The 27,072-nt window shown below is 37.1% G+C and overlaps 1 protein-coding gene across 6 annotated transcripts in view; it reads right to left on the bottom strand.

Moving 5' to 3' along the window:
* The window catches only part of PBX3 (PBX homeobox 3), a 229,881-nt gene that overhangs the window by 187,906 nt on the left and 14,903 nt on the right, over positions 1–27,072 (bottom strand). The window contains exon 1 of one of the 6 annotated variants that reach the window (XM_067040721.1): positions 14,713–14,895. The exons of the other annotated variants lie outside the window; for them this stretch is intronic. The gene's annotated coding sequence lies outside the window, so the exon portion shown is untranslated. Of the gene's footprint in view, positions 1–14,712; positions 14,896–27,072 lie in introns of those variants that run through there. 6 annotated transcript variants of the gene reach the window in all.

Below are 27,072 nucleotides of genomic sequence, written 5' to 3' on the forward strand. Positions count from 1 at the left end.
TTTTTTAAGATAGCAGTTAATTTCATTAGAAAGAAACAAATACATATTTGTTTAGTAATAGCCAAACATGACTTTTAAGAGTCCATTAACTACCACAGCTGCCATGGTAAATGCATGTCTATGTGTTTCCAGGAACACATAAAGGCATGACATAATGGAACAATAATTAGAAAATGAAAACTTATTAAAGTTTCTGTTTTTATGGAGTTAATTTTCTCTCTCTTCCATCTCTTCATACCCTCCTTCCCCCAAGAAGTTTCCAGAACCCAAAGAAATTTCTTTATTTGGCAAATATTTGTTGAAAAACAAATCAAATATAAATGATTGCCACACTATTCTGAGTTTTTTTTTTTTTTTTTTTAAAGAAACGGGGAGAGAGGAATAAGAAGGGAAAGACAGAAATGTTAAGTTTAACAACTAACATCAAGGGGATGGGTGGGGGAGCAAGAAGTCAGTACAATTTATAAGTGGTATCAATTTTGCCTTAGAATATAAATTTCACTAATGAAGACTCTGAGAACTTGTGTATAATTATAGACAAATGTATTAACAATCCTTTGAAACTCCATGGGAGTAAAAGAGCCATCAGTGTATTTCATAATCCTAGATTTAAACAGCTTTTCTAACAAGCTGTCTGGGTAATTACTAAGCTATGTAAGAATTACTGTGAACTTTGTACCTTTTTAGTTCACTGACAGATGACTACTTGTTATTAGCTCAAGTAATAATAATGTATTAAAATACTTGCTTAATATACAGAAATATATGTCTGCATTTAGACTACAATGAACTTTGTTCCCCAGAAATATACTGTGAAAAGTTGCATGGAAATCTGTGAATCAGCAGCAGGGTCAACAAAAGTGAAATTAGTTGCTATTTATTTCTCTTCGAGACTGTGATAAATAAAAGCTACCTCGCACCTACATGTGTATTCTGGAGGAGCATTTCTTGATTCTACAGAAAAATTTTGTTGCTGTTGTTATCTTAATAATTTGCTTGTGATCTCTTAAATATTTACAACTAGAAAAGAAAGCATATTAAATTCTCCTTAAGAATTCCTGATCTTTACAAACATGGTTAAGTATGTTGATCTGATTTTCTTTTTTTTTTTAAATTTTTTTTAAAATTTATTTTTACTTATTTATTTTTGGCTGCATTGGTTCTTCGTTGCTGCGTGCGGGCTTTCTCTAGTTGCAGTAAGCGAGGGTTACTCTTCATTGAGGTACACGGGGCTTCTCATTATGGTGGCTTCTCTTGTTGCAAAGCACAGGCTCTAGGGGCGCGGGCTTCAGTAGTTGTGGTGTGCAGGCTTAGTAGTTGTGGTTCCCGGGCTCTAGAGCACAGGCTCAGTAGCTGTGGCACACGGGCTTAGCTGCTCCGAGGCATGTGGGATCTTCCCGGACCAGGGCTCAAACCCGTGTCCCCTGGATTGGAAGGCATATTCTTAACCACTGCGCCACCAGGGAAGCCCTGATTTTCTAAAAATTAAATAACTTACCTTGAGTAGAGGTAAAGTAACAAAGAGACCAAATCCATGAGCTATTAACAAATTCTAAATGAGGACATTCTGGAAACTAAAGTTAAATGAGAGAAAAGTTGAGCCAGAAGGAATTCTTGTGTCTTCAGTGTATCATTTAGAGCATGTAATAACTAATTTCAGCAGGTAAAGAAGCCCTCATTAAAAAATATTTATTGATTAAGTAATTCAAATGTTACTGGAAACTTCTGCCTCATTTCAGAACTCTACTTTTTACTCTAAATAAGTCCTTAAAATAGAATCCAGCCTCTTTAATGTGGTGGTTATTTAATTTCAAAGCTTATTTTACGTATTTTTTCTTTTGACATTAACTATTAATAACATTTTTCTTAGTCACTATATTATTGTAATTCTATTAATTTTAAAAATGAGCAGAAATAAGAGACAAATGAATGGTCATTAGCATAATGGTAACATGGGGTTTTCAACTAAGAATTATTGGGGAGTGGTTACCATATTAATTAGGCAATCCCTATCCCTTGCAAACAACACTCAGCATAAACACACAATCTAAATTTTTAAAAATAGTAAACCTAAATATAAGAATATACTGGTACAATTTAGAAATTATATATAAAATAACTATGCAATTCTCTTTAAACAAAGCCTCTCACAGTATTACACACAGTTAAGACTTTAACTAACGCTTTCTGGTGTTGATTAATCAAGAAAATCTCTTTGGAGTAGATGAACTCAGGTTATGATTTAAAGGAGAAGGAAATAATAGGCAGATAGGAAGAAAATTATTCCCTATATATTAGACCTTACAGCCTCCCAACCACAAACAATATTATCTTCTTTTCTTAGCCATAGGATACCCACTTCCAAGTCTTTACAACATCCATGGTGGTGGTAAGGAACAATTTAATACAACAGCCCGCCCCACAGAAAATTTCCACTCAACTTTAAAGGCTTGTCATATCTGTCCCAGCAATTGGTGAGAAGAGATGAAAATGGATTCTCAAGAGCAATAGGCTTAATGCACTACCCCTGAGGTAGTAAACCATCCCACTTGTGTCGTATGGGCTCAGTAGTTGTGGCACATGGGCTCTAGAGCGCAGGCTCAGTAGCTGTGGTGCATGGGCTTAGTTGCTCCGCGGCATGTGGGATCTTCCTGGACCAGGGCTCGAACCGTGTCCCTTGCATTGGCAGGCGGATTCTTAACCACTGAGCCACCAGGGAAGCCCTATGGGTTTCTTTAGATCCAATAAGGCATCGTGGGAATCATGGTAGTTTACATGTTATATACGGTTGTTTGACTACATACAAGGCTCTGAGGACTCAAGATCTAGTAAAACTGAAATCATTTATTTTACTGGTTAGCTCTAGAGCATATGCTTTCATCAGAAAGAATATAATAGCAGTAAAAAGGAATAGTAAAAACCTCTTTTCCTAAATTCTGAATCTAAATGTTTTTTTCAGCTGCCAAATCATTCTCCATAAAAGTTTGAAGATAACACCAGCTAGGTGATATATGTGAAAACATTACAAGTCAAAAGAACAGCACTGATATTTTCTCTTTGTTAAGATACTAGTATCTTGGGGCTTCCCTGGTGGCGCAGTGGTTGAGAGTTCGCCTGCTGATGCAGGTTCGTGCCCCGGTCCGGAAGGATCCCACATGCCGCGGAGCGGCTGGGCCCGTGAGCCATGGCCGCTGAGCCTGCGCGTATCTTACTTTAACACAGTATAACTCAGAACACATTTCAATCCTGTACAGGTTTTTACTTGGGACTATACCAAAAGGGTTTCCATTAACAAGTAACAATGATCTAGAAATGCTTCTGGAGCACAGGCACAAAAAAAAGAATTATAATGGGGCTCGTACATATAAGGGATATGGCAATAGAAACAATATTACAAGGTTTCCTTTAGAATGAGGATGAAGCCAGTGGCTGCTGTTGGTACACTACCATTAGTAAAAGACTGTTCTGCCAGAGGCAGAAACGTTGGTAAGTGAATGCATCAATACTGAATTCAGTCAGTGTTGCCTTCAAAATGTGATGGCTCATTCAGTGCAAACATTAGGAAGAGGCTAATGGAAGGGTTTCCTAGCCAGCTAGATTGAACACAACACGAGGTCCTCCCTTGGTATACACATTCAACAGTGTTTAATTCTGCCTTCTGGTTGCCCAGCATTGCTATCTGTGGAATGAGAGGGTGGGAGAGACTGGGGTTTGCTTTGTTTTATCAATTTATGGAGCTATAAAAAAAATAGCCATAAGGCTTCTACCTCCTATTCACAGACCAAACATAATCCTGGCAAAGGGCATTAATGGGTAATTATAATTGTTTAGAGTACTTGTTATTTTATCCTCAGAATCTTTTTTTTTCCTTATAAATTGAAAATGGTGACAAAGGGAAAGCTAAAATATTATCTTCTCATAGTACTATATGAGCCATCATTCAATAACAGAAACTAAGCTAACTAAGTAAGCTAACTAAGAAACTAAGTAACTAAAGTCAGGTTTCTATTTTTTTCCATTTTACCTACCTCAGTTCAAGAAAGATTCTTAATTCTAAGAGTTCATTGTTGCCCAAAGAGGCAATCTGCCCTAGCACTATGCTTCTCAAACTTTAATGTTATGCGATCACCTGGAATCCTTGTTAAAGTACAATTTCTGATTCAGTATGTCTGGGGTGGGGCATGACAATCTACAGTTCTATTAAGCTCCCAGGTGATGGTCACACTGCCAGTCCACAGAGCACACTTTTGAGTAGCAAGGGTCTCACATACACAGGAGTAAAAAATATGTTTTTTCATCCCCTTCCACTCCAACATTTCCATAATTTAAAATTTTTTGATTCAATTTCTCCAGGTTTTAATTTCCTCATTTGTAAAATGAAGAATTCATATACTCAGACTTTTGTAAGAAAGCACTACTTTTGTAAGAAAGCAAAAAGTATAAGCATTATAGTAAAATTTAAAACACTACCACACACTGAAGTTGAGTGATAGGCACGTGAAAGTCTGCTACACTATTCTCTCTAGTTTGTGCATGTTTTAGTTCTTTGTAATAGAAAGCTTTTAAAATGTGACCACTCACTAAATTCCCTACAAGAATGATTTTATTTCACAAATACTTATGTTAATATAGTGTTAAATGTTTAAAACTTCATCTAAAAGGCACAAAGAAAATTTTGGGGTGATGAATGTGTTCATTACCCTAATTGCAAGTGATGGAATCACAGGTATATACACGTCAAAATTTACCAAATTGTAATTTTTAAATATGCGCAGTTTAAGTGAATTACACCTCAATAAAGCTGCTTAAAGAATAATAATAATAAAATTTATCTCCTCTCAATTTTTTGTTTATGAAAAACAAAAAAAATAGTCTGAAATTCTCAATGGTAAACCATTGTTCCCCATCACTGGGAGCTGTAAACTGAGGCTGGCCTTTGAAGTCTTGACCTACAGGATAGCACTGTAATGTCGAAGTAGCCAGTTTCCAATCAGAAAACTAAGAAACTCCTTAGTTCCAGTGGATCATGCCAATGTCCTCCTTAACTGATCTCTACTCGCTATACAGAGCCTACATTCTGGCCACCTCCATTCTCATCTTCCTTCACCTCCCCCACAATCCTCACTCTAACCACTTAGGGAAGTTATTATTCTTCAAAAAGTCATACCCTGAAGGATCTATTCCATTGTAAATGCTGCTTCCTCTGTCAAAAATGTCCTCCTTACTCTTTTTCTGCCATTTAGATTCCTCTCTGTCCTTTGTGATGGAGATCAAAATCTATTTCCTTTGTGAAGCCTTTCCTAACTTCTTTAGACAATCATTTGCTCCATCCTTACTCCTACTCCAGTATTCTTTTCATACCTCTAGGATTCTAAGTAAAATAGTCTACAAATTCAATCATGTACCCCAATATATATTTATGTCATTTAAATATATAAAATGTGCATGTACTACTATTATTAGCTAGTATCTTACACAATAGTATACAATTAGGGTAAGGTTTATTGTTACAACAGTGGTAAATTATAAAGTACAAAAATAAAAGTTATAAATATTATAATTTAATTATAAAAGAAATAGTCTCTGTGATTTTAATGTTTTCACTGACTTCCTGTCAAACATTATACATCATAATTAATTTTCCCTCATACACAGCTAAGAGCTAGAACCAAGAGAAGTATCAGTTCTCCCATTTTCTTAACACACACTTGTATTATTCCTCTTATATCAATCCATGTGTTTCTTTGCAGATCTTTCTTAGATAACTTGTCCATTTCACAAGCATTTAATTAAGTTAGACCTAAATAACATAATATACAAATACTCCCAACAAGTAACACAAGCTGGCAATACATCAAAACAAACTAGTAACTCCCAATATTCCTTCCCAATACCAAATATCAATACTTTAAGTAACAAAAAAGTCTCTAAAACACAAGCCACCATGCCAATTCCTATTTTAAACATTAGTAAAGTTTAAATCTTATTTTCTAGGAAAGTATACATTAGAACAGCCACTTCAGGAAGAGATTTCACAACATCTAGTAAAGCTGATAATGTGTGCCCTATGAACCAGTGTGGTAGGCAGCCTCTAAGAGGGCCTCGCATGATCCCACCTCCTGCTATTCACGCTCATTCCTACAGAAAGGAATATAATATGGCAGAAGTGATGGGATTCCAAGATTAGGTTACAAATACACTATGGCTTCTACGTTGGGTTCCCTCTCTCATTCACTCTGCTGGAAGCCTGCTGCCATATTGTAAGCTGCCCTATGGAGGCCACGTAAGCAGGATGCCTCTGGCCAAGAGCCAGTGAGGATCTGAGGCCTGCCAACAGCCATGTGAGTGAGCAAGGAGGCAGATCCCACCCTGGGCAAGCCTTGAGATGACTGGGGATCTGCTGCCACCTGATTTTAATCTTGTCAGAGACTCTAACCTCGAGGCACCCAGTTAAGCTGTGCCTAGATGCTTAACACACAGAAACTGTGAGATGATAAATATTTGCTGTTTTAAGCTGCTATAAGTTTGAGTTGATTGCTTATGAAACAATTGATAACTGAGCTCAAAAAGATGTGTAAGGAACATTTATAACAGCAGTTTAAGATATGAAAAATTAGAGCAATTTAAGCAACCACCATCAGGAGAATTAAGAAAGAATAGTCATACTATGGGACACTACGCAGCAGAAAAATAAATGAACTTGAGCTAAATGTATCAATATTGAAAATTCTTAAAATCAATGTTGAGTGGGAATAAAGCATATCAGAGAAAGATGAGAACAGTATAAAACAATCTTATAAGGTTCATAACATGCAACTGAAAAAAAATTCATGTGAATGATGAACACCAAATTCAGTGTGAGGAGGATGGGATTATGGAAGAATATATAAGAAGCTTCCAACTGCATCTGTAATATTTTATTTCTTAAACTACATGCTATGTATATGGATGTTTGTTATGTTATCTACACTTTTTATATTGTATGAAATCTCTTGCATTAAAAAACTATAAAAGGGGGGCTTCCTGGTGGCACAGTGGTTAAGAATCCGCCTGCCAACACAGGGGTGTGACACGGGTTCGAGCCCTGGTCCGGGAAGATCCCACATGTCGTGGAGCAACTAAGCCCACACACCACAACTACTGAGCCTGCACTCTAAAGCCCGCGAGCCACAACTACTGAGCCCAAATGCCACAACTACTGAAGCCTGTGCGCCTAAAGCCCGTGCGCCTAAAGCCCGTGCTCTACAACAAGAGAAGCCACTGCAATGTGAAGCCCACGCACCACAACAAAGAGGAGCCCCCGCTCACCGCAACTAGAGAAAAGCCCGCATGCAGCAACGAAGACCGAACGCAGCCAAAAATTAATTAATTAATTTTTAAAAATCATAAAGAGGGCTTCCCTGGTGGCGCAGTGGTTGAGAGTCCGCCTGCTGATGCAGGGGACGTGGGTTCGTGTCCTGGTCCAGGATGATCCCACATGCCACGGAGCAGCTGGGCCCATGGGCCATGGCCGCTGAGCCTGCATGTCCGGAGCCTGTGCTCCGCGGCCACACAGTGAGAGGCCACAGCAGTGAGAGGCCCGTGTGCCGCAAAAAAAAAAAAAAAAAAAAAGTAAAAAAACTATAAAGAAAGTAAATACAGTGAAATGGAAAAATTTAAGTAAACGTTTTGATGGTTTCTTGCCCATCCCAATGGATTTTGGGATCTATCCCACATGAGACCACTACTCTACTATGAATGACACTTAGCACACTGTATCAATGATCTACTGAGATGTTTGCCCCCCACCCCCAGGCTGTGAGCAACTTCAAGGCCAAGAAAAAGCATCCAGTAAATGTTTGCAGAATAAATTAATGGTATGAAAAGTGCTTATATGGATTTCATTTTCCTAACTTAATAACTACTTATTTCCAAATAAACTGACCATAGCTTTGTCTCCATAGGAAACAACTAATTATCTAAGAAAAATTAACTTGGCAAGGCTGCATCCACTGCTGTTCATTAACTAATATTAATAATTGTCCACGTTCATTAAAAATGTTAGCGCAAAGCTCTGTCTTCCTCTCCATCCCAAATCATGCTATTAGGCTGGCTTCAGGGAGAACATAAGAAATTCAGCCAATATCTTATAGCCTTACAGTTCTTTGACCACCTTAAAAATTAATAACCTTGGGCTTCCCTGGTGGCGCAGTGGTTGAGAGTCCGCCTGCCAACGCAGGGGATGCGGGTTCATGCCCTGGTACGGGAAGATCCCACATGCCGTGGAGAGGCTGGGCCCGTGAGCCATGGCTGCTGAGCCTGCGCGTCCGGAGCCTGTGCTCCAGGACGGGAGAGGTCGCAACAGTGAGAAGCCCGCATACCGCAAAAAAAAACAAAAAAAAATTAATAACCTTAAGTTCCATTTCACTTTGACTCACCACCTCCTGGGGCCACATCCTGGACTTTATCACTCATCATCTGGAACTGCTCTATCTCTGAAGTAAAATTCAAACGTCTCATTCTGTGACCACAGTCTCTTATTCTGCCAACCGCCTCAGTCCCTGTCTCCCACTCCACCTGTTCCTCAGTCTGAGTCAACCAATCCTCAAATCCCTCTGCCTTAGCCCTCTTACCTATTCACAATGGATTATAAAATTGAATATCTTAACTATTCTTACAACAAAGCCCCATAATCCACTTCACCCCTATCTTTTTCTCCCATCTGCCAAGAAAAAACCCCAAGTATATACTAATGTTACAATCTATGTTAACCTTGCATTACCTTCTAATTATCATCCAATTCACCTCCTCTTTTCATTCAAATGTCACTGTTCTATTGAAACAATTTATGATAAGGACACGTTGTTTCAGTTTTATCTTACTAGGGAAGTTTAATCTTCATAGTGGAAATCATTCTCCTCTCTTTGCAACTATTCAATCTTCTTAGTTTTCACTCTACCACAGACCCCTGGTTTTCCTTATACTTTGTAACCATTAGTTCTCTGCCTCCACTGTGGTTTTCTCTATGGTGAGATTCCCTGGAGCCTCTCTGATGATATTATCCACTCATGCATTTTTCCACAATAAACTGATAACCCCCCAATCCCTATCTGTAGCTCAGATCTCCTCCCTAAGAAAGAAAGATTCAAACTCTTATATCTAACTACCTGTAGAACATGTAGACAGGGGCTTCCCATAGGCACCACAAACTCAAAACTTAACTCCCTTTGAAGACTGAGATCAGCAGACAACAGTAAATAGCTCCAAGGGCCAGTCCCTCCACAGAAACACTGAAAAACCAAACAAAATCTGTCAGAATCAAATTTTTTCAGAACTCTAAAATAGTCAAAAATTTACAGCAAACAAGCAAACACTGAGTCCCTGGTTCTGGAGAAAGCAGGGCAGATCTTATTCTCAGAGAATTGTGTTTGTTTAGACCTGTATGGGGGCTGCCTGAAGGACTAATGCAAGGTGCTTATCTCTTTCACCTAACTTAGAACTCACTCATGGTGCAAAAGGAAACATTCCTTAAAAAAAATAAAAAATAAAATAAAATTTAAAAAAAAGTCGGGGGGGAGGGGGGAAAAAAGAAAGAAAAACCTGCTGCCAGCAGAGGCAAAAGATGATAGTTGAGGCAAACAATACAGCACAGAAAACCTGGGAGAAAATGCTGGGGAGAAAGTTTCTTGGGAAATTAGGGCATTCAAAAGCACCACCACAGGGCTTCCCTGGTGGCACAGTGCTTGAGAGTCCACCTGCTGATGCAGGGGACACGGGTTCGTGCCCCGGTCTGGGAAGATCCCACATGCTGCAGAGCTGCTGGGCCCGTGAGCCATGGCCGCTGAGCCTGCGTGTCCGGAGCCTGTGCTCTGCAACGGGAGCGGCCACAGCGGTGAGAGGCCCACGTACCACAAAAAAAAAAAAAAAAGCACTACCACATACACTAGAATTTAGAAAGTCATGTGAATGCTAAGGGCAGGACACATGCTCTGAGACCTAAGAATACCTAAGCTTTCACCTCTGGTTGATCTCTAATCTCAGCACAAGCAGTGAGTAAAGATTAAGGCACAGTTGCAAATAGCCTAGCTAACAGATGAAGGGATGCTCTGAACAGAGACAATTAGCAAACACTGGGAAATGATTTTCTCCTCCTCCTCTTCCTTCTTTGTTTGGGGGGGCTCCTCCTGGCATTAAAGGAAATCTCTATCAAAACACTAACTGGGCTTCCCTGGTGGTGCAGTGGTTAAGAATCTGCCTGCCAATGCAGAGGACATGGGTTTGAGCCCTGGTCTGGGAAGATCCCACATGCCATGGAGCGGCTAGGCCCGTGAGCCACAACTACTGAGCCTGCGCGTCTGGAGCCTGTGCTCCACAACGGGAGAGGCCACGACAGTGAGAGGTCCGCGCACTGCGATGAAGAGTAGCCCCCGCTCTCCACAACTGGAGAAAGTCCTCGCACAGAAACGAAGTCCCAACACAGCCAAAAATAAATAAATAAATTTATTTTTTTTAAAAAAACCATTAGCTGAACACAAACTAAAGGAAGAGATTTCAGAGCACATAAATAACATACACAGGCTTTACAAAAAGTTTTTTAAAATCCCTAAACAAACAAGAGTCAGAGTCCACAGCAAGCAACAATTACCCTCCTTGAGGAAGGAAAAGACCATGATATCCTGAGATACTACTTTATATGATTCAATATGTTCAGTTTTCAACAGGCAAAAAAAAAAAAAAAATCACAAAGCAATCAAAGAAACAAGAATATATGGTAATTCGAGAAGAAATTAACCAAACTGTGCCTGAGGAAGCATAGACACTGAATATACTAAACAAAGATTTTAAATAAACTGTCTTAAATATACCTGAAGAGCTAAAGACGAAGAGCTAAGAGAAACCAGAAGAATAATGTCTCAACAAACAGGGACTATCAATAGAGATAAAAATTATAAAAAGGAGGGCTTCCCTGGTGGTGCAGTGGTTGCGAGTCCGCCTGCCGATGCAGGGGACACGGGTTCGTGCCCTGGTCCGGGAGGATCCCGCGTGCCGCGGAGCGGCTGGGCCCGTGAGCCATGGCCGCTGAGCCTGCGCGTCCGGAGCCTGTGCTCCGCAACGGGAGAGGCCACAACAGTGAGAGGCCCGCGTACCATAAAAAAAAAAAAAAAAAAAAAAAAAAAAAAAAAAAAAAAAAAAAAAAAATTATAAAAAGGAATAAACAGAAATTCTGAGGCTGAAAAATACAATAACCAAAATGAAAAATTCACTCAAAGGTTTCAATAGTACATTTGAGCAGACATAAGAATCACAGAACTTGAAGACAGTCAACTGAAATTATCCAGTTTGAGGAGAAGAAAAGGAAAAGAAAATGAAAAGAGCCTAAGAGACCTGTGGGACATCACCAAATATATAAACATGTATATAATGGGAGTTCCAGAAAAAGAAGAGAGACAGAAAGGGGCAGAAAGAATATTTGAAGAAATAATGGCCAAAAACTTCCACAGTTTGATAAAAGACATGAAGCTACACACAGAAGAAGTTCAATAATCTCCAGGAAAGATAAACACAAAGACATCCTCACACTGGAAGACAAAGAGAGAATGCTGAAAGTAGCAAAAAGAAGCAACTCATATGTACCAAAAAATCCTCTATAACATTAACAGCCAAAATTCTCATCAGAAACCATGAAGGCTAGCTAGAAGGTGGTGGTATGATATACATAAAGTGCTAAGGGGGGAAAAAAGTGCCAACTAAGAATTCTATATGTAGTAAAATTATCCTTCAAAAATGAAAAAGAAATTAACGCATTCTAAGGCAGTGGAGGGATTTCACTGTGAGTAGCTCTTGCCTTCAAGAAACACTAAAAGGGGCTTCCTTGGTGGCGCAGTGGTTGAGGCTCCGCCTGCCAATGCAGGGGACACGGGTTCATGCCCCGGTCCAGGAAGATCCCACATGCGATGGAGCGGCTGGGCCCGTGAGCCACAGCCGCTGAGCCTGTGCGTCCAGAGCCTGTGCTCCGCAACGGGAGAGGCCACAACAGTGAGAGGCCCGTGTACCACAAAAAAAAAAAAAAAAAAGAAACACTAAAGGGAGTCCTTCAGACAGAAATGAAAGGACACTAGACAGTAACTCAAAGCCACATGAAGAGACAAAGAATTTCAGTAAAGGTAATCACAAAGGTAAATATAAAAATCAACGTTACTGTATTTTAGTTTGTAACTCCTCTTTGTGTTTCCTATATGATTTAAAAGACAAATGCATTTTCAAAATTATAAATCTATTTTAGTGAGCACAAAATGTATTAAAGATGTAATTTATGACAGTAACAACATAAAGGAAAAAGATGGGAGCTGTATAGGAATAGAGTTTTGTATGTTATTGAACCTAAGTAGACATCAATTTAAATCAGTGTCATAAATTTAAGATATTAATTGTAATCCCTACGGTAACCTGTAAGAAAATATCTTAAAAATATACACAAAAGGAAATGAGAAGAGAGTCAAAATGGTACACTACAAAAAATCAATTAGAGACTTCCCTGGTAGCACAGTAGTTAAGAATCTACCTGCCAATGCAGGGGACACGGGTTCAAGGCCTGGTCTGGGAAGATCCCACATGCCACAGAACAACTAAGCCCGTGTGCCACAACTACTGAGCCTGTGCTCTAGAGCCCACAGGCCACAACTACTGAGCCCACATGCCACAACTACTGAGGCCTGCACATCTAGAGCCTGTGCTCTGCAACAAGAGAAGCCACCACAATGAGTAGCCCAACCACCACAACAAAGAGTAGCCCCCACTCACTGCAACTAGAGTAAGCCCACATGCAGCAACAGACTCAACGCAGCCAAAAATTAAATAAGTAAATAAATATTTTTTAAAAAATCAATTAAACACAAAAGAAGCAGGTAATGGAATGAGGAACAAAAATATATAAGACATACTTAAGAAAACACAATATACAAAAACTTGCAAGATACAGCAGAAGCAGTACTCGGAATATATCTGTAAATGCCTACCTCAAAAAAGAAAAAAGATCAAATCAGTAACCCAACTTCACACCTTAAGAAAATAGAAAATCAACAAATGAAACCCAATGCTAGAAGAAAGAAGGACGTAATAAAGGTTAGAGTGGAGATTTTAAAAATAGAAAATAGAAAAATAACAGGATCAATGAAACCAAATTTTAGTTCTTTGAAAAGATCAACAAAGTTGACAAACTCTAGTTAGCCTAAAACCTGAGAGAAGATGCAATAGCTAAAACCAGAAGTGAAAGTAGGAACATTAGTACTAACCATACAGAAATTTTTAAAAATTATTGTACACCGACAAATTAGATTACCTAGAAAAAAATGGAAAAATTACTTAAAACACACAAATTACCTAAACTGACTTAAGGAGAAATAGAAAATTTGAACATATCTATAACAAGTGAGGAGATTGAAAAAGAAATAAAAAAATCTTCAAAGAAAAGGCCAGGACTAGATGGCCTCACTGGTAAATTCTACAAATGTTTAAAGAAGAATTAACATCAATCCTTCTCAAATTCTTCCCAAAAATAGAAGAGGAGGGAACACTTTTAACTCATTCTTTAAGGCAAGTATTATTATGATATCAAAGCCAGACAAAGTTACCACAAGAAAAGAAAACTACAAACCAGTATCCCTTATGAATGTAGATACTAAAATAATCAACAAAATACTAGCAAACCAAACCCAAGAGCATTTTAAAAGGATTATACATCATGACCAAGTGGGATTTATCCCAGGAATGCAAGGGTGGTTCAATATACAAAAATCAATCAATGTAATATATCACATAAAGTCTTTTTTTAATGACTGCCTCAATTGATACATAAAAAGCATTTGACAAAACACAATATCCCTTCATAATGAAAACACTTGGAAAACTAGGAGTAGAAGGAAACTTCCTCAACATAATAAAGGGCATTTACAAAAAATCCACAACTACCACAATATTCAATTCACTGGAAGCTTTCCTTCTAAGATCGAGAACAAGACAAGGATGTCCATTTTCACCATGCTCTTCACCACTGTGGTGGAAGTTCTAGCCAGGTCAATGCGGAAATAAATAAGTAAATGGCACCTGAACTGGAAAGGAAGAAGTAATTAACAGACATCCTTGTTTTCTCCTTCTCCTTCACATACTACATTCAATTCACTTCAACATATTGACATTGACTGTTTCCTACTACATGCTAGGAGACACAATGATGAACAAAACACAATATCTGTGCCCTCAGAGAGTTCACAATTTACTGAAGGCAACACAAAATTAAATACATAATTAAAATACAGTGTCTTAAGCACAGTAAGAAGTGAAAAAACGTTATGCTATCGGAGCACATAAAATAAGCAGCTAACACAGACTTGGGGGAGGTCAAAAAGGTTTCCTGGAAGAAGGACATCCAGGCTAAGATCCTGAGGATACATAGGAGGAGTCAGTCAAATGAAGAGAGACCAAAAAATTCTAATCTACCATTTAATCCTTCCTCTTCTTTTTTTTAGTTTTCATAAAACCATTATTCCCTCTTTTTTAATCCCCACTTTTACCCACTAGAAGAACACACCATCACTGACCTGCAAAAGCCTCCTAACCAGTATATTCCTTCCAATAATTTCCAAAGTGAACTATATAAGAAATCTCTGATCATGTCATTCTCTTGCTTAAACCCATCAGTAACTGTCCAAAACACAAAATAAAGACCCTACTCACCCACACAGATTAAAGCCTCATTGATGTGATCCCAGTCTCATCTCCTGCCTCTTCTTACTTCTTACTTGATGAATCAGCTTGTATTTATCCACATAAATACACTCTATCTATAAATATCACTCTATTTCTCACAGGGAAGCATTTGCTTTGTATCTCTGATACCTTGTGTTACTGGCATTTAGTGAGTCCTCACATGTTTCTTGAAGATATAAATGAACAGATTAAATAACAGCAATAGCTGCAATTTACTAAGCACCTATGATATACCAGACACCACACTAGGTACTGTATACACATTCACCTCAAATTCTGACAACAACCTGGAAAGCTACATATTAGTGGCCTCACATTAGGGAAAAGATCACTAAGGCTCAGGAAAACTTAAGTGTAACAAATCAATTAAGTAGCAGTTCTAGAAGTGGGACTCAGATCTGCTGGATTCCAAAACCAGTATTGTTCTTCTGCATCAAACTGCCTCCTAAACTACTCTTAAGTACTGTATCTCTCCAAATATCAACCATCTTATTATTTATAAACTATTATACCAACCGCAAAGTGAACATCAATTAGAACTGTCTGCTTCTAATTGTGTTAAGATGTGCCAAATGTTGCTTTAGGAGTACTAACCCTGTTCCCAAAGCGTAGACGTGAAAAAGAACTAATCATCATTCATAACTCAACCATTTCAATTTTTAAAATACCTGTCAATCATCTGTCTAAAACGGGAAAGAGGGCTTCCCTGGTGGCACAGTGGTTGAGAGTCCACCTGCCGATGCAGGGGACACGGGTTCGTGCCCTGATCCGGGAAGATCCCACATGCCGCGGAGCGGCTGGGCCTGTGAGCCATGGCCGCTGAACGTGCGCGTCCGGAGCCTGTGCTCCGCAACGGGAGAGGCCACAACAGTGAGAGGCCGGCGTACCGCAAAAAAAAAAAAAAGGGAAAGAAAAGTAAATTTTTATTTTGTATGACAAGGTTGAAATTCATCTTACTATTCCTTAATTCTTCATGTAATATGTATGCATTTTAGTTTCCTTGAGAGTGAAATGAAAACCAGACACGACTTATCACCAATATGTAACTGCCCTCAGCACGTAGATGATACAGAAAGATCCACTTTGAATTAGGCAGTACATGCTTCACATACACTGAGAGGTTAATATTTGATTTCTCGTGTATCTACCAGCTAACTGCTGCCATAAAACACATTGTACAAGCAGACACAACATGAACTCAGTATCACAGTATGTCCTCCCTAGTTATCCAGGCTGCTCCCCACACTTGCACTCCTCTCTGCAAAATAAAACACTCTCCAAGGAATTAAGTCTTAGCAGGATTAAAAGTTCAAACTGTAAAAAAAGAAAAGGTTAAACAATGCTAACAAAGCTTTAAACATTAAATTGAATGAAAGAAAAGTGGGTAGAAAAGGAGAAAAGAAAATTAGCAAATATGTAGTACGTACTATATACCAGGCACTGTACTAGATATTTTCATATACATGATTTCATTTAATAGTAGGATGTTAATGTTGCTTAAATAACAGAAAAATACAATTTTGCATCTCAATTTTGATAAAATTAGTCCTGAGAGGGAAGGTAACATGTAAGGAGAGTAACCTTGTTATTCTTTCCTTATTTGCACCATTTTAATGGGATTTTTCTATTAATCTTTGACAAGCCATGAAATTTTATGTTTTCACCATGACCAATACAGGAAATTTACCAACTTTGCCCATGATTCATACCAGGTTATAGTTATAATGTCTGCTATGCATTTTAGCTAAATAAGCATTGAAACTTCTCCCTTTGGACAGAATGAAAAATCTGCTTATAATTAAAGCAGGAATTGTTAACTACAAGCAGTTAAAGTTTACAGCATTGTTTGACAGTTGCAAAGATAAGCCAGTAAAAGGTCTGAGATGCTGTTTCTACCTGTACTTCCCACACATTTGAACAATAGTGTGATATCTCTTAGCATCATAAAATCAATCTCAGATTAGGTAATGAAATATGCACCAGCCTTTTCCCAGAACCTTTGACAAATCACACACAATCCTAAATCTTCATAAATCATGATTAAAGACAAGTATATCATCACCAACGCATATATCTTCCCAAGCCTGACCCAGAGACTAATGAGAAAAGGCCTAGACTATCTCATCTGCTTAATTAATTCAAAATGTCTGCTGTTATTCAAATGTGAGGCTGGTATTATTTGAATAACACTTGACAGCAGTGCCTGAAGATATCATTTCTGATTTGTGAAGCCGCTGCTGCATAACTGATGATAAGTTTATGAAAATGTTCCAATGAAGCTGCTTTTCTTGGTACAACTGTGAAAGATTTGCCAAAGAGGTGGTTCTTTTTTTTTGTCAGTAGTTGATGTTGCTAATGTTGTCAAATATTTCCAAAATACATAGTCTCTGGAGTCTTTTTTCCTTAAATATTGCCACAAGAGCAGCTCTTCCACCTACCAAGTTTGATTTGCCTGAACACAAAATTGTTTCACAGAAGCCCTCTCTCTTTTTTAAGGATCTAAACAGTACCTTCCCAAGATTTACTGAGTCCCTCCAAGTTTGGTAGAGATTTTTTTTCCCTTACTAAATAGTATTCCTTCTTTATAGAAAGTTAGAAGGAAAATCAGAAAATACCTTAAGGTAATATAGTAAGTTTTTTTTCATTGAAAAGAAAAAAATTAATACTTTTTAAAGCCTAAACACTGTTTTACCCTTCAAAAAAAATTACAGCTCTCTTGTCAAAATATAATTTATGGGGCTAAGAGAACCGCAAAACCAACATTATTTTTGTTCGGATCCACTTTTTATTTTGGAGATCTTTCAATAGTTCATACTACACATGGCAATATCTAGGCATACCACTGGCAGATTCTCCAATCTACAGGCCTAGGGTTATTTCTGAACTCAAATTCTCCTTCTCTACTAAAGAGAATAAAGACTCCTCAGAAATATGTTAAATACCTTGCAATGTTCATTTCCCTACATTTCAAATTTCTTCTTCCCTGACACTTAAAATCCACTTGCTCCTAGAAGCCTTCTCCCTTAACAAGTCCCCTCCATTTCCTCTTCTATACATTCCATCTTTCAATACTGTGAAAACAACATTAATGCTTAACCTATGTGATGGCAATAAGCACAAATTATACCAATTTGATTAAACAGGCCACTTCTACTTTTAAAAACACATTTAGTTAAATATTAAAGCTGAACGAGACCTCAGAAATCACCTAGCCCAACTCTCATAATTTGTAAATAATCACTCTGTGCCTTGCTCAGGAACCCCAGGAAGCTTAGGCTAGATCTGTGTGGAAAATTGTGACTCAACCAATATGCATCTATTGGCCTGTCCTTTTTGCTTTTACGCGTGCAGTCAAGACTGAATATAGGGTCCACTTTCTAAGGGCAAAAACTGTCTTACCTTTGAAGAATATTCAACAGAACATCATGCTTGTATAGGCACTTAATAAATCCTCCCAGAGGACCATGATAATGACTTAAGGATGTATTCTGCTGCCTTCAGGAGTAGCAAACTAAAAACCTCTTTCTTTTCAGATAATCTTTCCATACAGATATTTTAAGTGAAGATAAAATAATGGGCTTGGGGCAAGTTATATTTTATCTGTGGTTCACTTTACAAAGACTTGAAATTCTCAAAAGGTGGCCCGTGAACCCCTGAGATTTCCTGAGAGCCTCTCAGGGGTCCACAAATTCAAAATTATTTTTACAATACTAAGAGATTATTGTCCTTTTTCACTGTGTTGACATTTGTGCTGATGCAAGGCAGTGGAACCAAACTGTACTAGCAGTCATTGTATTCTTCATCACCAGGCACTGCAGCTTAAAAAAAAAGTCAGTTTCATTTCAGAATGTCCTTGATGAAACAGTAAAAATTGTCAATTTAATTACATTTTGAGTACATATCTTTTTAATATTCTGTGTGATAAAATAGAAATTATACAGAAATCACTTCTGCTGCTTACTAAGTATGAAGAAAAACACTTCTACAATTGAATTGCAAGCTGAACCAGCAGCTTAAAAAAAAAAAAAAAAAACAACAGACAGACAAACTATCGTTATTTCAACTTAGATATCTGGCAGACATTTTTTGAAAAATGAACTAAGTAAAACTGCTACCTCAAGGAAAACAACTACAGTTTTGGTGCCAATGATAAAATTCGAGCTTTGGTGAAAAAATTAGAATTTTGAAACATTTGTGTCACCACTGTGTGACACCTTCCGAGTACTTAAAAACTTTTCTGATGAGTTTGGTGGTAATATTAACAAATGTAATTTTTTGATCTTGTGTAGTGAAATGTGTTAACATTTAAGTGAAAGATATGTATAACTCAGTGAACCAGTATTTTCCAAATGACCAAGATATGTTTCAAAATCATGCATGGGTAGAACCATTCAAAGTACAAACTAAACCAAAAGATTTTAGCAAAACAAGAGTAGAAAAGTTTACTGATATGTCTTCAGATTCCACATTTGAACTAACCTTTAAGAAACTAACACTTGGAGTCTTCCCTGGTGGCGCAGTGGTTGGGAGTCCGCCTGCCGATGCAGGGGACACGGGTTCGTGCCCCGGTCTGGGAAGATCCCACATGCCGCGGAGCGGCTGGGCTCATGAGCCATGGCTGCTGAGCCTGTGCGTCCAGAGCCTGTGCTCCGCAACGGGAGAGGCCACAACAGTGAGAGCCCCGTGTAACGCAAAAAAAAAAAAAAAAAAAAGAAACTAACACTTGTCTATTTTTAACACTTTCTGCTATGACTACCATTTGCTGAATGTGTATTAAGTATATTAATAGAGTACTAAAAAAAAAAAAAGGAACTACCACTTGTCAAGTTTTGGTGTACTATCACCAAGAATATCCACAAAGATCTGAATGGGCTAGTAAAATACTCTTCCCTTTTCCAATTATCTGTGTGAGGTCAGATACTTCTTCATATACATCAACCATATGACAACAGACTGAATCAGAAGCAGATATGAGAATCCAGTTATCTTCTATTAAGCCTGACATTAAAGAGATTTACAAAAATGTAAAATAATATCATTTCTTCTCACCATTTTGTTTTGTTTTAGAAAATGCTATTTAGGATAACATGAAAAGAGTTGATAATTATAAAATGCTATTTAACCATATGATATCACTTATATGGGGAATCTAAAATATGACACAGGGCTTCCCTGATGGTGCAGTGGTTGAGAGTCTGCCTGCCGATACAGGGGATACGGGTTCGTGCCCCGGTCCGGGAAGATCCCACATGCCGCGGAGCGGCTGAGCCCGTGAGCCATGGCCGCTGGGCCTGCGCGTCTGGAGCCTGTGCTCCGCAATGGGAGAGGCCGCAATGGTCAGAGGCCCGCGTACCGCAAAAAAAAAAAAAAAATGACACAAATCAACCTATTTACAAAGCAGAAACATACTCAACAGACATAGAAAACAAACTTATGGTTACCAAAGGAGAAAGGGGGTGGGAGAGGGATAAAATAGGATTCTGGGATTAGCAGATACAAACTACTACATATAAAATAGATAAACAACAAGGTCCTACTGTATAGCACAGGGAACTGTATTAAATATCCTGTAATAAACCATAATGAAAAAGAATATGTATATATACATATAACTGAATCACTTTGCTGTACACCAGAAACTAACACTACATTGTAAACCAAACATACTTCAATAAAATTTTTAAATGCTATTTATGTTGACATGTAACAAGTTTATGATTTGTATATTAATTTAATATTTTTTAATTTTATTTCAATTTCTAATATAAATGGACAGACATTAAACCCACATAAACAAAAATTCTGTTAAGAGTATAAGGAGGTCCCGAGATCAAAAAGTTTGAGAATCATTGCTCCTAGAAGCCTTCTCCATTAACAACTCCCCTCCATTTCCTCTTCTATACATTTCCATCTTTCAATACTGTGAAAACAACATTAATGCTTAACCTATGTGATGGCAATAAGCACAAATTATACCAATTTGATTAAACAGGCCACTTCTGCTTTTAAAAACACATTTAGTTAAATATTAAAGCTGAACGAGACCTCAGAAATCACCTAGTCCAACTCTCATAATTTGTAAATAATCACTCTGTGCCTTGCTCAGGAACCCCAGAAGCAAGTACACAAGACCCTAAGATATTTTCTTCAGAAGTCTTCATATAGGAAAGTTTAACATATTAAATGCAGTTTCCTACTCAAGATCATCTACTTTATTTATTACAAGAATTGTATGTATTTTAGAGAAATTCCAGCATGTGGCAAAACTTGAATCCCTATAAAGCACCAGAAGCAAAAGAGTTGCCAATAAGACAAATTCCCTGCCCTACAAGGAGCTTATCCTACACCTAGATTGTAAACCAATACAAGTCAACGTATACTAATTGCCAAACAAGTCCTTCAACAACTCACGTCAGATTTCCTTCTTTTTCTTCCCTGTCCTTTTTTTTCTAGGTCTACCAGCATCTGTATCTCATCGCTAGCTGGCTCTTCCCTTTCATGCAATTATTTTATTCCATTTTCCTGATTCTTTCCCTTGAATACAGCCAAACATTCACTAGACTCAGAAATCACTGATACTCTGAGTAGTTTGTAGAACTACTGGTAAGAAAGTAAATCCATTAGGCTTCCAAGAAGAAAGTGGTCTGAAGTTACAAATTAGGACACAATATGGTTTTTAAAAAAATCTACCTCTACAAAAGTGGTTCTTAAACTTAAGGTCATGGTCTCCATGAAGGGTCCATGAACAACTTTCAAGGTGTCTATAAACTCCTTGGACTTGTATTCCAACTTCTATGAGTACATGCATTTTTCTAAGAAGTGGGCAGTGGATCCATTGCTTTCATCATATTCACAAAGGAAGCTATAACCAATAAAGATTAAAAATTCCCTGCTCTATAGCTTTCTGGAGTACCACAAGTGTAGATACTTGTGAAAAACGATTATGAACTGACTTATTAACTATTAGATGGAAGAAATTACAGATATTTGAATCATATGACTTTTTAAGAAGAAGGACAAAATAGGAATAAAATTTTCATCAATCAAATAGTCATAAGTCTTCCATGTCTTAATGATTTTCATGAAACAAAATACTTGGCAATTAGTTTATTACTAACAAATGAGATTTAGACATATACTTCAGCTACAGAGCTACTATCTAGCTCAAGATTTCACCAAATTCACTGGTCACTTGAAATGGTCTTTTGGTAGAAATGAGAAAATCCATGACAAAATTACATCCAATGGCCTTTCATTTCAAATATTTAGGGTTTTGTTCTTTAACTGTTTCAAATTGCTCTAAGAGTTACAGTCAACAAAACAAATGAATACCAAATAGGATTTCCCAGATTTTTCCACCTGACGAGCAGCAGCAGATCAGTGACTGGTTCAAAATAGGAAGTAAATAGCTCAACAATGACTAGAGCAGATAAGTTATGGAATTAAAACTAAGTCCAAAAGGACAAAAAACTATCACAATTAAGTCAATGATACCTTATTATATTGTGTTCCCCCCATCATGCTAAATTTAAAACTAGCACTCGATTTTAATAACTCATATTCATAGTACTTTTTTTATTTAACTAATCTTGTTAATCTTTGTACTAGTCAAATACATGTGACCAATCTGTCACCTTTGAAGATAATTATTTAATTTATCATTAACTTAAACAAGGATCTCTGTACCTTATAGATAGAAAACTCAGTTATGAAACTGTACAGTCTAAAATGAATATAAATCAATCATTATGACAGAAGAACTTATTTGAGAGTCAAAATGAGCAAAATATTCTGTGTCAGCAAAATGTCTCTTGTCAAAATCTACTCTTTTAGATTTCACTGTAATGTACTATAATAAATGTCCTTCCCAACTCTATAGAAGAACAAGTCTTAAATCATCTTAATTCAAAACTACTTATTTGGGGCTTCCCTGGTGGCGCAGTGGTTGAGAATCTGCCTGCCAATGCAGGGGACAAGGGTTCGAGCCCTGGTCTGGGAAGGTCCCACATGCCGCGGAGCAACTAGGCCCGTGAGCCACAGCTACTGAGCCTGCGCATCTGGAGCTTGTGCTCCGCAACAAGAGAGGCCGCGACAGAGAGAGGCCTGAGCACTGCGATGAAGAGTGGCCCCCACTCACCGCAACTAGAGAAAGCCCTCGCATAGAAACTAAGACCCAACACAGCCAAAAATAAATAAATAAGAAAATAAAAATACAATTTGCTAAAAAAAAAAAAGAGTAAAGGAATTAAAAAAAAAAAAAACTACTTATTTGGAAACACACAAATATATCCCAGCCATGAAATAGATTATGTATTATCATAACTAACTTTAAAGTAAAAACTTCCAAGGTGAATATTCAACTCCAAGCATGTTAACAAGAGTTTCACCACAGATTTTTCTCTTTTTAGCATAAACATTATTATTAATGATAATAATGGGAGAAGTAAAACATATAAATAACTTTTACATATAATTTGCATATAAATTACTTAAGATCCAGGTAAGCAGCTTTGACAGTTTGCTCACATTGTATATAGCTGTTACAGTTAAGATAAATTTCTATATAAAGGAATAGAAGAATATAATATCACATTTAATATATTCAGCAGATAGACATCAGATAATGTGTGGAGAAGGCATATACTTATTTAATTAAAAATAAGTTACTGAGCATGTTCTGTGTGAAAAGAGGAAAAAAAAATAGACAGACAGACCTGCCCTCTAGGAACTTACTGTCTCCTAGAGAATGGAAACTAAAAGAAAAATACCGTCCTTCCATTCCTAAATTAATCTTTGTAGCATACCACCATCAGTACTAACTTAGCCTAATTCTACCCAATGATGAACTTTAAAGACACTGAAAACATTAAGATTTTCAAATTATAATAAGAATAAGCCCTTCTCAGTGGAGATAAGTAAAATCTCCTATTATTTTCCCCATTTGGTCATAATTTAATACTCCTTCCTACATCTAAACAATCTCACAACCTAGATAGATCGTTCTCTTCTTCTCATAGCTTGTTACCTCAATCATCTCTAGATTTATGACTTTGCACAACCCACATGTATTACTTGGAAGTTTAAAAGTGAATAAACAAAAAAAGTAGGGATAATTAGGAATGGCAGCACTGGTCCCAAGTTTTAAAGACTAAACATATTGTTCAGTTGTCTAAGAATGTGCCTCTAAAAGATCTGTAATAACACACTAACAATAAAAATTCTTAAATGTAAGAATAAAACCTGATATTATTTGTACCTATTTCCCTTCAGTTTGTTTCCTGTCCTTAAATAATGTGTGATCTCAGTTCACCAGTGACCATACTATACTATCGAATATCAGGGAGTGTGTGGTGTTTTAAATTTTATAAGAATTTCTTTAAAATACAAACAACTTTAAATGATGCCATTTATGAGAACTTGTGATCAGGTTCAATGTCTATAAATAATGTTTCTGGAGCCTCCATAAAAAATATTATTATAGGATTTTCAATTTAGAAATAAGGCCGTTTTATTTTATTTTACTGATTGGATTTTTAGAGTTAAAAACTCTGTGGCCTTCACAGTTAACTGTCAAGGATCCCAAATCTAGGAAACTATGGAGGGGTATCTAGAACTACCAGTGCAAAGAGAGAAATAGTGATTTTCCTGAATTTCTTTTTGAACTATAATTATATCCTAATGTATAGAGTTCTAAAACAAAATATAAAAACAGGCCTCAGTCTACTGTAACTGTCCCTGAAAAACAAACCTCTTCAAATAATCAGCAAAGGCAGCTCGAAGCAATGATCTAAAACTCTAATATCCTAAGGTTCCAAGAATCATTTCAGATCTTAAAATAAAAGCTTTACCTATGAAAAATGTACACTGTATTTCTAACTAAAAACTGAAACTTTTTGCAAATCAATATTTTTCTTATAGCATGTAGTTTCCCCCAAAAGGCGATAAACTCTTTATTCTTGTTTTGTGCCTTAAGACATAATCTGCTTTTATCCTTTAGCAAAATATGAACCAGCTACTAGGCTGACAATGCCAAGAACCATGACAAAATGGATTATTAATGAGAAACTGAACTCCAGAACTCTATTAATTTATGTCTTCCTGTCGGATCCAAAAGATATATCAGCCTTCTCACTCAAAAGAAAAAAAATGCCAACACTGTACTTTGTTTTAAAGTTCTCCACAGATGAAGAATTCATTATCCAAAGTACAGTTCTGTTATTTCAGGCTTTCTTGTAGAATAAAGAATCTTTATCAAATGGCTAAGAAAGCTGCTGACAAGTGCAAGTACCTTGCAAAATATATTTACGTCAAACATTCACTGAGAGAAACCGGAGGAGGGGCAGAAAAAAGGTGAAAGCCCCAGCAACAATCCTGTCCCCATCCTGTCCTAGCAGTCTTTAGAAAACCAAGCCCTTTTGATTCCAGTTACAAAATGGTAAGCAGCATTAATACAACTGCATGTTTGTGGGCTTTTAAAATTCCTAATTACACTAATTATTCTGACATGAAGGGAAATGATCTAACATGTGAAGAGAAGAATGTGTGATTTCTTTATGCATAATCAACAATGTTTAAGTGACATAAAATATCCTTTTAAGCTTTCATAAAAAAAAAATCTAATCTATGCTTATCATAATATTTATGGAATAAAAAAACCAGAGAGGAAAAATTGCTATAATGTACTCTGTGTGACCTCTGCTTTCTACAGAGAATGAAAACAGCCTTTTGCTTTTCAATCCCCATCAAAGTGGAGTAAAAGGAGGGACAGCGTTCCCGTGCTCACTGCCATTAATCATTGCTTTCTTCAAGCAAGTGCGTATTAATTTCTGTCATCCCAAACATCATCGAGTATTGTTACAGCACCGTTCACTCCTCATTCACCACCAGTTGTTACCAGTTTCCCTACACTGAGCAGAGACAGGGTGAATCGTGTGGATTTCAGTGTTAGAGGCCTTTATCCCTGGGGTGCTGACACCAATTAAGCCATTTCAAGAAGAAATGAGAACAGGCCCAACCCTTCCATGTAACAAGAGCTTGCACCTAGCTTTGGCAGGTTGCCATTTTCTCTGGCTTCACACTATAGAAATACTCTTCTCCACATCCTTTTTAATGATTCAGGCTGTTTACATGTAATCCGTAACAATATCTTTTTGTTCATTTCTTCAAGTTCAAACTTAGCGCCCAACATAACCTAACACAAAAGACATGGATAATCTAGGTGGTATGGTAAACTAGAAAGATGAATGCTATTATCTACAGAATCATTAAATTCAGGTTAGGAAATAAAAGCATATATTCCCTTTAATCCTGTGACAAATTTTTAAGGCATTTCAAACAAAAATTAGAGAGATTGTGGAAGCTACTGCTTTTCTCAAACTGACTTAATTGAAGATAAAACATTTTATTCCGTTCGCTCAATTTTAACACTGCATTTGCTGAGAGAATTCATATACACAAGAATATAAACCAGATACTTTTAGTATTAATGGCAAAGTTTGTGTCCAGTTTTAAAGAAGCTCATTATCAACACTGTACTGATATTTGTTTTCTTTCAGAGTCCTTAGGCACTAAAGGCCATGCTTTGTAGAAGGTTACCTCCAAGCCCCCAAAAAATCTGCTCAAGTGAATTTAATTAATATCATTTTGCATCACTAAATAAATATAGAGATCCATCAAACTCTTTCACAATATTGTTGATTTTTTTGACCGCTTTAGATCTAATCATTCTCCTTGTTTTAGACATTTACATCTGCTTTTAAGTTTTTATGGTTGCCTGTTGGCAGGCAGCAAAGTGGAGCTGTCGATGCTACTGCAGAATAATGCAAGGTTTGTTATGAATTAAATATTAGAAACCTTAACACAGCAGCCAATAAGAATTATTTGCCTTATTAAAGCAGCAGAAGACGCTGATTAAATTTTCATTGCATTGCAGTCTTTTTCCCATTTCTGCTTTCAATTCATCATTCTAATGTATGAAAGGCTCACCGAATAATGGCAGGGGGACTTAATTTCTAGAATGCAAATATAGCAAAGAAAATACCATAAATACCCTCCCAGAAAACATTAAACAGTCAGTTCTAATTAAGTGAATACTAACTAAGTAAATATTCTCTAAAAGGGAAAAAAAATAATTCAAATGCCAAGAATTCAAGAAGGAAAGCACAATTACCTATATTACAAATATATACAAAAAGACATTGTGAGAGATCTGTATTTTTTTGGAAACTGCACTTTGTAAAATCAGTTAACTCCTCTGCAGGTCTTGGAGCATTCTATAAAAAGAGAATACAGTTATAGTTGTACTCAGCTTTGCATAGTTTCTCAAAA

The sequence above is a fragment of the Kogia breviceps genome, chromosome 8 (genome assembly GCF_026419965.1).
Source record: "Kogia breviceps isolate mKogBre1 chromosome 8, mKogBre1 haplotype 1, whole genome shotgun sequence".
NCBI classification, from domain to species: Eukaryota; Metazoa; Chordata; class Mammalia; order Artiodactyla; family Physeteridae; genus Kogia; species Kogia breviceps.